This window comes from Parus major, chromosome 5 (genome assembly GCF_001522545.3).
Source record: "Parus major isolate Abel chromosome 5, Parus_major1.1, whole genome shotgun sequence".
In the NCBI taxonomy this organism is placed as follows: Eukaryota; Metazoa; Chordata; class Aves; order Passeriformes; family Paridae; genus Parus; species Parus major.
This window is the reverse complement of record NC_031774.1, coordinates 57,932,822-57,948,127: the sequence shown is the minus strand read 5'-3', so window position 1 is coordinate 57,948,127 and position 15,306 is coordinate 57,932,822.

The following is a 15,306-nucleotide window of genomic DNA, read 5'->3' as shown; positions in this document are numbered from 1 at the left end:
ACAGAATGCCATTAAATTTAAAAGGCAGGCAAAGAGCACCATGGTTAATGCCCTTAAAAGCAAAGGCAGGCTTTAAAATATTCTTTAAAAAGTAGGTTAGTGTAAAATTAAGTCTAAATAACATAATAGTCCAAAAGCAGCGCAGAGCAGCCCAGCTCTGCTGTCAGGGGAGAGAAATCTGTGCAGCCTGTGCAACACCTCCCTCCTGGGCAGCAGCGACTTTGGGAACCTGATACTCGGGGCTTTAGAAACTTTAGAGGCATGAGAAGCTGTGTGCAGAGGTGTGGCTTAGTAATTGCTCACCTTTTTTTGTGCAAACACAAACCCAGCTCCGGTGTGAGCTGGAGCAGAGGAGGATGCTGGAGGAGCCCCCGAGAATGAGACGTGGGAAAGGAGGGATACAGGGCACAGCCTGCTCGGATCAGCCCTGCTCTGCTCCATCCTCCCACAGCATCCTGCACCTTTCTTTCACATTTTTAATTTTTGTTCTTAATGATTTGATGTTCTTGAGCTCATGGTGTGGCTCTTAGGGACGGTCCTGTGCAGGGCCAGGAGTTGGCTTGATGCTCCTTGTGGGTCCAGCTGGGCAAATTCTGAAATTCTGCTTTGTTCTGGAGAGAAACTGATCCCTTGTGGCTACAGCTAAGGAGAGGCCAGGCTCAAATACTCAGCAGAAAAACATAAATCTGGGTCTCCCCAAGCAGCTGAATGTGCTGATTACCCAACTACTGCCTTGGAGGTAGAGTTGTCCCAGCTCAGCCTGGAAGCACCATTTGTTTTTGTGTAAATAATTCAATATTCACTAGCCATGAGAGATGCTCGAAGCTGTAGAGGCCAAGGAGGAGCTGAGCAGGACCCATCTCTGAGGAGCAATGAGTTCTTTGGGTACCACCACGTGAGGAATTCCAGCCCAATCCTTGGGGTGAAACGAGGAGCAAACAAACTGCAAACCAGGGCTGGTGTTGTCTTGACACAAGAAATATTAACTGAGATATGTGTGCAGGGGTGGATTTGGAAGGACACAGTCCATTTTAAGGACCTACCATCACAAAATAAATAAATCTCCTTTTAGGGTAGTGGCAAAACTTGCAATTTAATAATAAAAAATCAGTTATAAGGATAAGAAATATGAATGAAAAAAAAATTGTTTCCTCCACAAAAATGACTGGAGTGAGTTGTCTGAAGCAAGAAAATTTGTACTTTCCCCAGCACATGTGGGTGGGTTTTGTTGAGGGTTGGAAATCCAGCTAAGCAAACAGGTGCAGAGATCTGCATTTCCCATTGCATCCTAACATCTCATCACCACGTCAGCAACTAAAATTTTGGATCTCCTGATGATCAGAAGGCAGAATTTATTAGGGTGAATTAATCAGCCATTGCAGAAGCCTGGAGGGGTTGATATTACCATGGGCACTTTGCAGAAGAGGGGGAAAGGATTCCCAGATACCATATGGCATTCCATGGGCATGAGGGACAACATCCTCCCAGCATTCAATGGAATTCCTCAGGAGGGATGTTAAAACCACCAGTGGGATGTCTGAATTCCTTCTCCTTCTCCTTTCCAACATTCACCTGCATGGGGAAGATGATGCTGGACAGCAGCCACCACATGTCTGTGGAAACTGTGACCATTTCCTTGACTTTTCACAAGTTATGATAAAAAACCCCAACAGCTGCAGGTGGTAAAAATGAAAGTATGCTACAGTCATCGAAAAGTAGAATGGTTTGGGCTGAAAGGAACCTTAAAAACCACCCCCAGCCATGGGCAGGGACACCTTCCAGTACCCCAGGGTGCTCCAAACCCCATCCAACCTTGAACCCTTCCAGGGATGGGGCAGCCACAGCTTCTCTGGGCAACGTGTGCCAGTCTCTCACCACCCTCACAGGGAAGAATTTCTTCCTGATATTTAATTTAAATCTACTCTCTTCCAGTTTGAAACCATTCCCTCTTGTCCTAGCATTCCATACCCTTGCAAAAATTCTCTCTCCATCTTTCTGAGACAGCATTTTGCAGATAGGCAGATTTGCAAAAAGCCAACAAAGGTGAATGGTGTAAATCAGACAACTCCTGGTCCTAGAGAACTGCTGAAGGTGTTTGGAGATGTCTCAAAGGGCAGGAGATAGCCTGAATTATTCACCCCAAGGAGACTGAGGGCTGCTGCTCTCTTTTTATTTAAACTGAAAATAATGTTTCCCTTCCCAGTGCTGTCCTGCCTGAATGTGGAAAGGTCCAGAAGTGCTCTGGTCCATCTGGTGATGAAGAAGATGAGAACTTGGACATGTTTGCTCCAGCACAGAACAGGGAATTGGTGCTCTTCCCCACTGAGATGAAGCCAAGCAGAGAAAGAACCAGAAACCAACAGCCCCAGGACCAGGAGTTTCACCTTGGATGAAGCATCAGGCTCAAGTCAAAAGGTCAGCAGTTTATACCAGATGTAAGATTTACAAAAGCAGAGGTTCCCACAGCCCAAACTCTGTCTGTGGAGTAGGACTGGGTGAGTCCTGCTGGTTTCAGCCACTCAGATGCCAACCAGAAGTGACCTTGCACAGCAAAGCCAGGCAGCAACAAGAGGTGCTTGGAGCCACAGCCCAGCTCTGCAGCAGGTACCCTGTGAGTAGTTAAGATCTTCCACCTCTCCATTCCACCACAGCCTGGCCCCAGCCTGCTCCCCAACGAGGTGAAAAGTGTCTAGGACAATCTGCCAGATGGACAAGGGTACTGCAGAACCTGTGCTTCCTCAGGGATTCAGCCTGAAATGGCAGGAATATGCACAGAAGATGATGCCTCATTAGTTAACATCAAAAATTCCTCTGAAATAATCATTTTGTAACTCATTGCCAGTTAAATTAAATTCAGACAGGCCTGTAGTAACATTTGTGTCTGTGGGAAGAATTGTTGCTCAATTAAAAGAGAAGCCAAACACCATTAAAATCGAAATGTATACAGCAAGTACAGTGGAATTCCACCTGTTCATTCCAGATGTTTGCAGTCACTCACACATCTAAAGGCTCAGTAAATAAAGCTAATGATGCTTCAGAATATCTTAATACCAGTTCCTGCATCCCTTAAAAACAGAGCTGCTCAAGCAGGGTCAGAAGAAGGGATGCTGCTAAAAACCCTGCAGGGATCACACTGCCCTTGTGGCATCCTGCAGCTTGAATGGACCTGGGGATCCAAGATTTGAGTAATTCTCCAGGGATATGCCCTGAATTCCTGGATTAGCAAAGGGAAGAATCTTTGGATTAATAAGAAGAACAGAAAGTGGAGCTCAAAAAGAAAGATGGCTCCTATGAATGGGAAATGCAGCTCTCTAAAATCTGTGCTGAGAAGCCAAATATCACCTGTCACTCTTTGTTTTTGCTGCTTCCTACACCTGTTCCATAAATCTGTGTCCATCCAAGGGCAGCTGCTCTCACAGCTGACTTTAAATTCTCTGGGTAATTTATTTATTGCCAGTGTTCATTGCTACACTTCCTTAGTGGGGCAGCATTGCAGAGCTGGGAATCTAAACCTTGCCTTGCACAGGAATAGTTCCTGACTGTTAAAGATCATGTTCTGAGCTTCCAGGCCTTGCAGAAATCCTCTGCAATTAAAGGAAAGTCAGTCAAAGAAGCTCTTCTCCCAGCCTGGGAACTGTGGGATTCCTACAGATTGACACCACAAAGCCCCAGTCCTTTCCCATCACCTTTTGAGCTGAAGCTTCCTTTTATGTCTGCCATGAGTTCACCATGGACATGCCCAAATGGAAAATCACAAAACATTTAGGAAAATTGAGCATCTCTTGCTCCCCTTCCTCAAACTGGTTGAAACTGGGCCTCAGATTTTAAGACTGCAGTTGTTTGAGGTAAAAGGCACAGTTCAGCATTGCTTTTGGGAGCAAGACCTGTACCTGGAGTCAGACAGGAATTCTGATAACTCACCAGGAGGTATCACTCCCAGAGCAAAGGACTCTCCTCTGGGAAAGCCTTGCCCACTCTTCAGGATCTGGGGAGCAGTTGAGGAGTGGGTCTGAGCCAGTTTAACACATTTCTCCTGGATTTCTTGCCTCCAGGGTTCTAATTGGGCTCTGCAAATCCAGAATCCTTCCTACTCCAGATACTCCCAATGCCCTTAGACCATCTCAGGTATTTTTGTGTTCCACACTTCCTGACTTAATACATCTAGATCATCCTTTGAAATATATCAGGACCCCAATGTCATGGATGCCAGGCCAGGAGGATTTCAAGAAGTGGCTGCCCCACTTTATAAGGACACACAAAATACCTTCACCACTGCCTTGTGAAGAAAAAACATCATTTTCTCATCCTGATTTCTTGTGTGCTCCTGACCATGGTCCTGTGAGGACAACCTGGGGCCAGACACAAAGCTCTGAGCTGGGTGGTGTTTGGTGGGAGCTGCTGGGACTACTTTGGGCAGAGCAGAGCAGGAGGAAGAAGAGGAGGAGGAAGGCAGAGTTTCCTCCCCTTCCTTCCTCATCTCTACACACGCAGCTCTTCCACAGGCTGTGCACAGGGACCAGGATTTGGGCATTAATTAATAGGATTATTTCTGATGAGTTTCTTCTTCCCCTTTCTGTAGGATGGTTTCTGAGGGTGGTAGGTTTGACTTCCCTTCCTTAAAGCACCAAGGCTGCATTTGCAGGACCTGGGACGTGGCCATCACCCCACTAATACCCTCAGATATGGGGCACATTCTCAAATTAGGAGAAACACAGCAAATTATCACCCCCCTCACCCCATAAACTGAGATACCCCATTGCCATAACACATCTCCCACACCCTGAGGCTGCCCCCACGCATTGGATACTCCCTGGGGAAAGCAGGATGGGATCCCAATATCACTCCTGGTGGGTGGTTTGTGTGCACTGATTTCCCCCCTCAAGTGGGATTTTGCCAAAACCCAAGGTTTGAAAGCCTCAGCTGTGTGGAGAAGGAGCAGCTCAAGCCAAGGAGGCACCGAGTACCTTTGCTGCTGCTCTCCTCTCAGAATCTCTTTTCTTCATTATTGTAATGCAGCCTTTCATGTGAATTCTCTATGTAACCGATAATGTTCTTGAGCTTGCATTTCACAGGAAAGGTTATTTTTGAAAAGAATAAAGAAAATCCTTATCAACCTACATGCTTGTTGTAGGAATGCCAACTCTCTTATAAGTGCAGGTCCATCCATTCCTTTATTTTGATGTAAAAAAATCTCCTGGCCTGCAACTACAACATGTAAGAGGCATTGCAGGCAGAACTTGATCTCATCTCACTCTGAAGACAGCAGGGCCTTTCTCCCCCAGGATAAATCCCAAACAAGCCCCCCCTCCTGCTCCCAGCTTAACTGGCAGCCTCAGCAACAAGAGATAAACTTCAACCTACGTTTTCTTTCCAAGCTTAGTTGTTCATTACTTTTTTTTTTTTTGCTCCCACACCTGCCTTGATCCCCTGCAAGAAGCAATTACCCAAATGATTTTGTGGCTGGGGATAACTAAATATCCCTCCTGATACAAGGCAGTGATATCACCGTGACTTCTACAGGTCTCAGCAGATTTTATACAGCATGCCTCTAAAGGAAAGGGCCCTCCTCCAAAGAGGTCTTTGAACCTGCCCCCTGTTACACGCACAGCTTGCAGAAAGGAAAGAGAAAATGGCAAAATCTCAAACCTGGAGCATTTGGACCAAGTGCAAGTCTCTAAGAAAGGTAAAACACTCAGTTATTTGACAGTTCAGAAATGGAGTCCCTATCCATTTTTAAGAGTATTGGAGGATGAAGAAGGGGTTCAAACTCTCGGATTTTCATCCATGACAGACACCTCCCACCCACAAAAATCACATTTCTGGGACAAATGAGCTCCCAAACAGAAAGTATTTTTAAATTAACCCTCTATTTCCTTACATTGCCAAAAGATACAGCATCAAATTCACCTCCAGATGAGTGTGGGGAATCCAGGTGTCATTGGGCAGTGTTCACCAGAAACTCCACGTGGCAAAGCCTACTCTGAAGGGAACGGGAGGGGATTCTAGAATCATGGAATATTTGGGGTTGGAAGGGACCTTCAGGACTGTCCAGTTCCAAGCCCCTGCCATGGGCAGGGACACCTTCCACTGGACCAGGCTGCTCAGAGTCCCAAAGATGTAAAAAAGGGTCTGGAGGAGGCCACCACTTATAGGTACAGATCTGAGCTGCCAACCCTTAGCAGAGACAGCGTGGTGAGGGGGGAAAAAAGCAAAACCTGCTGAAGGGCCAAGGCATAGATTTTCTCTAATTAGCAGCTGATGCCCATTGATTTTTGAAATAGCAACTCTTTAAAATGAAGCAGGTTGCACAATGGTCAGGGCAGCCAGGGAAATGTGCCTGAGCTCCCAGGTCTGCTCCAGTGACAGATAAAAGTGCCACTGACGTGTGCACCCAATGGAGCAGGGACTGCCTCTAAAACCCCTTTTACTCCAGACCAATTTGTGTAAATAAACGCCAACATTTCTAAGGCTTGATTGACTGAAGTCAGTGAGAAGGTCTCTGCTGACTCCACTGGGCTCCAGATAAGGTTCTTCAGTTCAGTAGCTTCCAAAATGCATCTGCTTTTCTGATTTGGTGCTATTGTTTGATGCAGGTCAAAACCAAACGAGCCTTAATTAGCTACAAACTGAGTTCCCCATGTTTACAACATCCTGGTTGTGTGCTGCATTCAGGTGTGCCAGTCAGCTGTGAGTCCTGGCTGCTCTTAAAATACTTGTTTGTCTCACAGTCTCTCACCGACTACAAATCTGCATTTCTAAATTCTCACATAATCAAAGGTACACTAAAAATAGAGGAAATCCTTGCATATCAGGACAAGGAAAAAATGCACGCAACTTCTTTGCTCACTGATGCAACCAAAACACCCAGGAGTTATTATAATGTGCATTCCCTTGACAGAGACTTTTATTTCATGCAAATTACTATGATTAAGATTCGAATGCTTTTTTTTCCATTTTCGCACATTACTTAATCAATGTGAAGTACTGTGTAAAAATTGCATCTCTTCATAACAGTGATTTTGACCAAGTCAAGTGTTGCTGCTAGAATCCTAATCCAGACTTGTGATTCAATTATCATTTAGAGACTTTCTAAATTCAAATTAAGTTTACCAAAAAAATAATAATAAAAAAAAAAAGAAAAAAAATAGAAAAGAAAAAGTTAATATCGATATGGATCATTTGTAGGTTTTATCAAAACAGCTTCCTGTTGCAAGGGAATGCAAAACATGTTGGATCCTTTCTGTTTCATTTACTTCTTTAACTAAACGTGAAAAATATACGGCGCTGCACGGAATGTGAGCATTAAAATGTGTACCCTGGGACACTCCTTGCTCATATTGCATTGTTTATATTTTATAGGCAGCCATCCTGAGAGCTTGAGAGAATATTTAAGCTCTGGATGTGGGCATCTGATTGAAGCAATGACATTACCACAGCTTCATGAGTTGCTTGTTCTTTAGCTGAGTTCCAGAAATTCACCTCATAACCCAGAGTGGGTGTCTGCTTCAGTCCTCACAGCTGCAACTACCTAGAAAAACAGGTAAAATCTGTTAAAATCCTCCCTCCTCTTGGGGGTCTGTGTTCAAATTTAGATGGAATTTGTGCATATGTGATGCAAGCTGCCCATGGACTGCAACAAGCTGATTATTTCCCGTGTTCTCATGTAGTCAGGTTAAATATTCCATGTTTTTTTTGTGGGGGATAAATTCACTGTGGGCTGCTCGTGGGTGTGAAGGTCAATGATAACCATGACCTCTTCCACACTCATGGAATGGTTTGGGGTGGAAGGGACCTTAAAGCTCATCTCATTCCACCCCCTGCCATGGGCAGGGAAAACTTCCATGATCCCAGGTTGCTCCAAGCCCCGTCCACCCTGAGTTTGGACACTTCCACATACGTAATTCATGCAACTTGGCATTGAAATTACTCCCTCAAAGCCAGCAGTGCTGCTAGCAAGCACTTTTGGGAAATAAACCCCCAGCTACTCATTGTAAAGAATCCAATCAGTGGAGGAGCTGCTACATCCCTTGGCCCCAGAGATAACACAAACTATTCTGGAGAGCATTAGCCTGGAATGCTTAATATAACACCTCTAGATTTCACAGGCTAGCTAGAAAATTACATTTGCATTAATGTTTTGGCTAATTATTCTCCTACAGCCACCTAGAAAGGTTACCTGGTCTCTCAAATCTGGTGTGTATCTAGTATGCTAGCAATTTCCCTTCCTTTTCATTCCTCACAGGACAGAAATTAGACATTGTCATTCCATATTATTTGCGACATGTTGACATTATAATTTAAAAGGATGCAGCAGTCCTGAACAGCTGGAGAGTAATCCTGAACAATCCTTGACAGTTTCCTTTGGAGGATGAATGCCCCTCCCTGGAGAACCGCGCGGTCTCTTATTTTAAACTAACAGCTAATTTTAGACAGTTTGCCCTCTCAGAAATGCATGCCACAGAGACTTCTCTACATGGTGAACAGCAGTGACCAGAGATAAGCACCCACACAGAAAAAAGAGACAGCTCTGAAATAGATTTTTGCTCTTCTAAGAGACATGACTTGTTTGCTGTATTGCCTGATGGAGCCAGGCAGGGACTCTGGCTGCTGAGCTGAAAGCTTCTTGGATCCCACACACACTTTGGGTCTGCTGTGGTTTGCTGCTCCTCAGAGACTTGAGGGAATTGGTTTAAGCAGAGGGGATTTTTTTTTTCTCCCCCCACCTATCCAACAGGCTCAGCCCACTGGGATTGAAAGCCTTTTCTCCTGGAAGCAAACCTGCAGCAGGGGCAGGCATTCCCCCTGTCTCTCACAGGTCTTGGGTGCACGGAGGGATGGAGGCAGGAGCCAGAGGACACCTTGTGGAAGGTGGAAAACAGCCTCATCTGGCTTTGCCTTGTGGGTTGTTGGGAGGATGGAGGAATGGGAGCTGGGGATTCTCCTCCTGCTGTGCCCATGGAACAGAGCTCCATCTCTCCTGCCCTCCTGCAGCTGTGGTGTGACCTTGAGGACAGGTTCAAACACTCCCTATAAATCAGTGCTTGTGTCTTTAGCCAGTAATACCTTGATTTTTTATTTTTTTTTTCCTTTTCATCTTTCTTTTTAATTTTTTCTCCTCTTTTTTTTTCCCAAAAAGAATCAGACTTCACATCATCATGCTCCTGGGACATCCCAGGTAAAGATGCACTGCTTGCAGATCAGACATCAGCCAGGTGACCTGTTTGTCAGACCTGCGGGGTATTTTGGGTTCAGCTCAAGGGTCAACAAAAACTGCTGAAATGATTCTTGCTTTATTGTGTGTCTTGTGGCCTGAACAGGAGCAGATCTGGCTTGCTGCTGTCAGGGCAAGGACAAGCAAGAAGCACAGCAGAAGTGTCTCTCTGTTGTCAGGGGAGCTGGAGACACTGCCCACACAGAAGGGAGCTCTCCCAAAAAGCTGGCTCATGCTCTGTAGCTCTTTTCTCTCCTGGGCACAACAGCAAGAGCAGAGAAGGACTGAAGGGATAAATATTTTGTGCCATGAACTGAGCAAAAGCTCCCTTTACTCAAATAGGTGCAAGGCTGGATCAGAGCTCATTTGTGCTCAACATTTTCTCTAAATCTGCATCAGTGTGGTCAGTCTGGTCACTGATGATGGAATCCTGCTTTGCTGGGACCATTGAGAGGCTTCATGCTGGCTCTGGTGGGGCTGTGGTCCAGCCCTGAGCCCATGCAAGGCTTTTTCCATGCTGCACAGCTCCTCTGGGGAACAGTTCTGCTTTTTCTGAACAGGAATCGCTGCTGGCTGCAGAATAAAACTGTCTGGAGTTGGGCTCAGCTGGATGATGTGCCCTGTGATGTCAAGGGGAAACTCACCACTGGTTTCAAGGACAACAGCTTGAGGTCCCTTCTTCAGCTGTCTGCCATTCAGGAGTTTGTCTCATGGCTCCTACCAGTTAAACATTTCTATCAAATGAGGAGAGCGCTTCAAAGAAGAAATTCTAACAGAAAAAAAACAAAACAAAACCAAACCAGAAAGATTTCCTGGTTCTTTTTTCTCTAATTAAGAATGACTCCCCTCAGCTCTCAGAAATCTAATTTGGGTGTTATGCTTTTCAGAAAGAACATACTTCCCTTGCAGAATTTAGAGCAGAAAGCTTAAAAATCCAGGTTTTGGACTGGGGTGATTTAAAAAACCATTTCACTGTCTTTATTCTGTAGCTGGAGAAGCTGACAAACCATGCAAAAGAAAACCCTGTGAATGTAAAGAGGTTGAGTGGAGTGATAAAAACCCACCCCTGCAAGGTCTGTGTGGGGAGGACTTGGTCACAAGAGTGATGCTGTTCTAGTGAAGGAACATTTCCAGGCTCCAAGCCCCCAGTAAAGCTGAGCAGGGAATACCCAGCCTGGTGCCTTGGGACCCACAGGGATGGGAGATGAAGCTGCTCCAGCACTTTCTGTGTGCAGGAACTCGAGTGAACTCACAAAATCCGTGTGCCAGAACTGAAGGGCTTGTGGGGCTCAGGGGTCTGCACCTGATAAAATGCCTGGACAAGTGTTGTGGGAGTCTAAAGAGGAGAAGTTAAGACTCATTCTCTTTTCCTGACAGATTCATTGCCCTAGAAGCCAGAATCTGAACTGTATTTTTCACTGAGGACCAGGTGCACCCAGCTAAGAGTGGACCTAAAGAAACATTCCCCTGTACATGGAAATGGAGGAGGCAGTGAAGAAAATTTATTGTCCTGGGTTCTTCCAAACTCATTCTCAAGCAGTTGTTAGAGATGTGAGCTCAGCCAGTTGCCTCTCCATAAAGAATAAGATAAAACACAATAAAATGGCTTAGCAGAGTTTTTAAACCCTGATATCCTTATTGATTTTCCATGGAAGCCAGACAGTGATGAATAGTAACAGCACAGTCCCCTCAGGCTGGTTTTCTTATGCTGAGATGCAGAATGTGTCTGAACAGGTCCAGTTTTACTAGAAATCATCTTCTGGAGCACAAGTCACCCCTTGTCCATCACAATCCCTCAGCTCAGCTCCCACCCCATTATCCTCCTTTAAGTATGGAGTTGACACAAGTCTGTTTAAAACCCTTGGATGTGACCCAGGAGATGTGGTGGGAAACCAAAATCAAACCAAGGTTTGGCTGAGCCGTGCAAACTCTGCTCTTTAAATGACCTCGAGATCCTCTCTTTTTTTCATACAGGTCTTTTCAAATCATTCCTGGGACAGCCTGGGGGGAGAAATCAAGGGTGTTGGGTGGAAGAATGGCTCATGGGAAGCAGAAGAAAATTCCTGTCTGAGAGCTCCTGAACCATGACACCCCCAGAGGGTGTCCAGATCTTCCAGAAGCTCATTCCATGCTCTCATCCAGTGACTGGAGGTCTCCTGGAGGCAGTGGACCCTTCTAGGAGAGCAGATTGCTGAGGTGAGGCTCACTCCTGCAGTTCCTGATATCTGAATTTGCAATGAGAGACACAGACAATTCTGGCCCCAAATACCCGTCCCCAAACCAAGGCTAATTGGGAAAGAAAAAAATCTATCTCCCCATAGCCTCAACTCTTCCCCAGGGATGGAGCTGTTTTTATCTGTGAAAATGCATTCTAACATGCCTTTGAAGAAGTTCTCTCCTGTCTTGCTTCATCCACTGGCAACAGAATCCATCCCTATCCACCCAGGACAGAACTAAAACATAAAAAAAAACCCTCCTTATTTTCTTCTCCCCTCGCACATTTTCAATTAAAATAGATTTATGCAAGCTATACTGAATGTGCCACAAATCTCTTTGCATGGTTAAAGTTGATTAATTGGGGTCGGAAGTGAAAATTAAAAAATGGCAGCAGCTCACAAAACACAAGCAGCCTCTCCCGGGCCTCGAGGATGATGGAGCACAAGAGGAGGTGCTGGAGCTGCTTCTGCCTGGAGGAGAACCGCCTCCTTCACCTTGGGTTAAACACTCAAGAGCAAAGCTGGGGTCTGGGGGGAGGAGGCTGGCCTCAAAATAATGTGTGTATAATCCTCAAGATAATCAATTTCTTACAGATGTTTTGTAAACTTCCGTGTTCGAGAGCGCAAGCCATAGTACTTTCTAAATCCCTAGGGGTTGTACTTGATATCCATTTGTTATTTCCTAATGCTATTCAACCTTTTTTTTCTTTTTTTTTCCCTGTTTTTTATTTCTTTTTTTCCCTTTTTTGAAGCTTGCAGCAATAAAGCCCGAGCCTTACGTCGGCGGTTGCCACCGCCTCTGCCATTCCGCGGTGAACTTTGCGCGTGTTTTCATATTCCCTTTCTTACACTCCCGATAAAAGCATTATCAGGGAAATTCAAAAGCAAGCAGAAAACTGGCATAGCTAATTTAGGCTAATTAGTATGGCAGAAGCTGAGTCTTCTACTTCAGAGGTTCCCATGCCCTCCCATGTCTCCACCTGATCGCCTTGTCCAGCAGCAAACCCAGGAGGCAGCTCCAATTATATCATAACCTCTTCAAACACCAAGCCACTCAAGCTAATTTTATCCTATTAAACAGACTGAAGGATTCAGAAGAAAGGTTCTCCCCCAAAAGCTTCAATTACCAGTGTCCCTGATTACCATCTTTACAATCCTATATGCTACAGTTAAATACTTTTTTGCTTAGTGTTGCTTTCTTGATTTAGATGAAAAGCGAGTATTAAGAGCATGTCTTTTCAACTCAAGCAAGTGACATTCATAAAAAAATAAAAAAGGAAAAAAAAAAAAGAAAAGGAGCCTCTCTTGTTATTAGCGTGTTTAATCAAAGTCAAGTTTAGAACCGTTCAAAGACAGTGTAACTGGGGAAATGTAAACATCCCCTCGAATCCAGTGGCATTTAAAGCAGCCACAGGTAACTGCCAGGAACAGCAGTGATGGCCAAAAGTATCAGGGCTAGAAGACAAAAAAAAAAATATATATATATGAAGAAAAGAGCAGGATCTCCTGAGGAAAGGAAATGTCGAATGGGATTAAATCCCGTGTCTCTAATCAGCAATAAAGAGAGAAAACAGCCCCCAAGGTGCTGGGCTGGCTCATCCCTCCTGGCCCTGAGCACAGCTGGCCAAACACACTCACCTGGCTCACAGATGTGCTCTCTGCCTGTGCCCCAGTCCCGAGGGTGGCCTCCGGTCCTCGCTCTCCATCCCTGGGACTGCCCTTCCTGGGGGCCAGGGGCTCGCTGGGGAACAGCTCCCCGCTTTCCTGGCCACTGCCTCCTGCCAGGGGCTGCACCCCTGGCTGTTGGCTCCAGGTGCTGCCACCATCCATTTGAATTCCATTTGATTTTAACTATGATTAGTTAATAATTTAATAATTTAATTATTTAAATCCAGGCTATTATTTTTAACAACAGAGGGAAAAATGAATATATATATACATACATATATATATTTATACACACACACACACATATATACACACAGATATATGTATATATATTTATACACATACATATATGTATATACACATATATAGTATACATATATATACACACATACATACATAACACATACATACATACATACATACATACATACATACATACATACATATATATATATATATGTATGTATGTATGTATGTATGTATGTATGTAAATGCTGTCCAGACACATACTGTGGGTACCTGAACTTCCTCCAGGGCCAGTGTTTGGGAAAAGCTTCATTTGATGCTCAAGTGACACACACACATTTATATATATATATATATATGTCAATACAATACGTGTCAGTAGAGTATTTATATGGAAGCCACGAGAATTTTATCACTTCAGCAGCACAAATCATAAACCACATCTAGCTTTTTTAAAAAGGAACTTGTTCTTTGCCTTCCCCAAGTTGACTAATTTTGCTTATTCCACTTCTTCCGCTGTCAGTAATTGTTGCAAACACACTCACGACTTAATATCCTTGTTTTCTTTTGGCTTCATCCCATCTTGTCAGCTCCCAGTCCCTCACTAGCTGGAGGTATTTGGGGGTTGGATTTCACTGCTGATCTACTCCTCCTTGCAGTTGAAAATGAGCATTTTTCTTTTCCTCTAGAAACAAACAAACAAACATTTTCTGTCGTTTAACAGAAATTGAATGAGTTTCACCCAATTGGCCGCACTTTGGGTGATAGGGAGGTGCTATTGTCTGCGGACAATGATTCTCATGCAAATGAAACAACAGCTAAACAAGAATCCTCCCTATCTCTGTTTGGGCCAATTTTCTTAGCGTTTCAGCAGAGCTTAATCTGTTGGCAGAAGTGTTTAGGCCCATTAACAGCTAAAGTCACAGAGTCCACAACTCACCCTGCTGACAGTAAACACGGAATTTGAGGAATGGCCTTTAAACAATGCCTAAGCCACAAACCATTTTGTCATCAAATGCTGTGAAAGGCATATGGGCTGATGATTTTCTTCCTTGGGTTACAGCGATTTGAAAGCCTGCCTTCCCTCCCCTGAGTGCCCAGCAGCCTCCAGGCTTGGGTTACAGCTGTTTTATTTGCCTTTCCAGCCCTACAGCTGTGGGACTGGTGTTGCAGGTGTGCTGACCACAAATTACTCATCCCAGGGCTTCATATTATTTATTTGTGTTGACTGCCTTGGAGGCCAGGGCCACCCTGTGCTCGCCACTGGCCAAATGCAGGGCAGATTCCAGGAATTAATTGTGTTTGGGGAATCCTGTGCCCAGATCCTAAAAAAATCCCCATTGCCTAAAAATCCCCCATTGCTGAGGAACTTTAAGGACCCTTCCAACCCAAAGCATTCTATGACTCTGTTCCTGGGGAAAAGAGAAAATTTATCAAGGGGGAGAGAAATATATGGTAATTTCCAAATAATGAACTGCTAAATAAAACCCATAAGGTTGGAATCCTGGAAATTGGGATGAGGATGGGGATGGGGATGGGGATGGGGATGGGGATGCTGGGGCTTCTCACCCTTGTTTCCCAGTGGGAATCCCTACTGGGGAGTGCTGAAGGAAGTCACTTTGAGCCCCACTGCCTGAATGGCACCTGAATTTATCCCCTTTCCCTGGGGAAAGAAGCACCAAGTGGTGGCAGATGGCTGCAACCCAAAAGGACTTTCCAAACTTCCCTGGAGTTGTTTGGAAACTACACCTCTGGAAACTCACAATGCCAATCTGCCCCCCAGGCACTTTCCTGGTTTCTTCACAGGAGCAAAGCAAAGAACAGGGAAGAGAGGAATGAGGAGCAGGGTATGGAATGTTCCATATTCCATACATTAATTAGATATCCCCATACATTAATTAATCTGTACAATAGGACATTCCATTCCAGGTTTGGAATGTTCTAACTGCACACCCAGGTATCCCA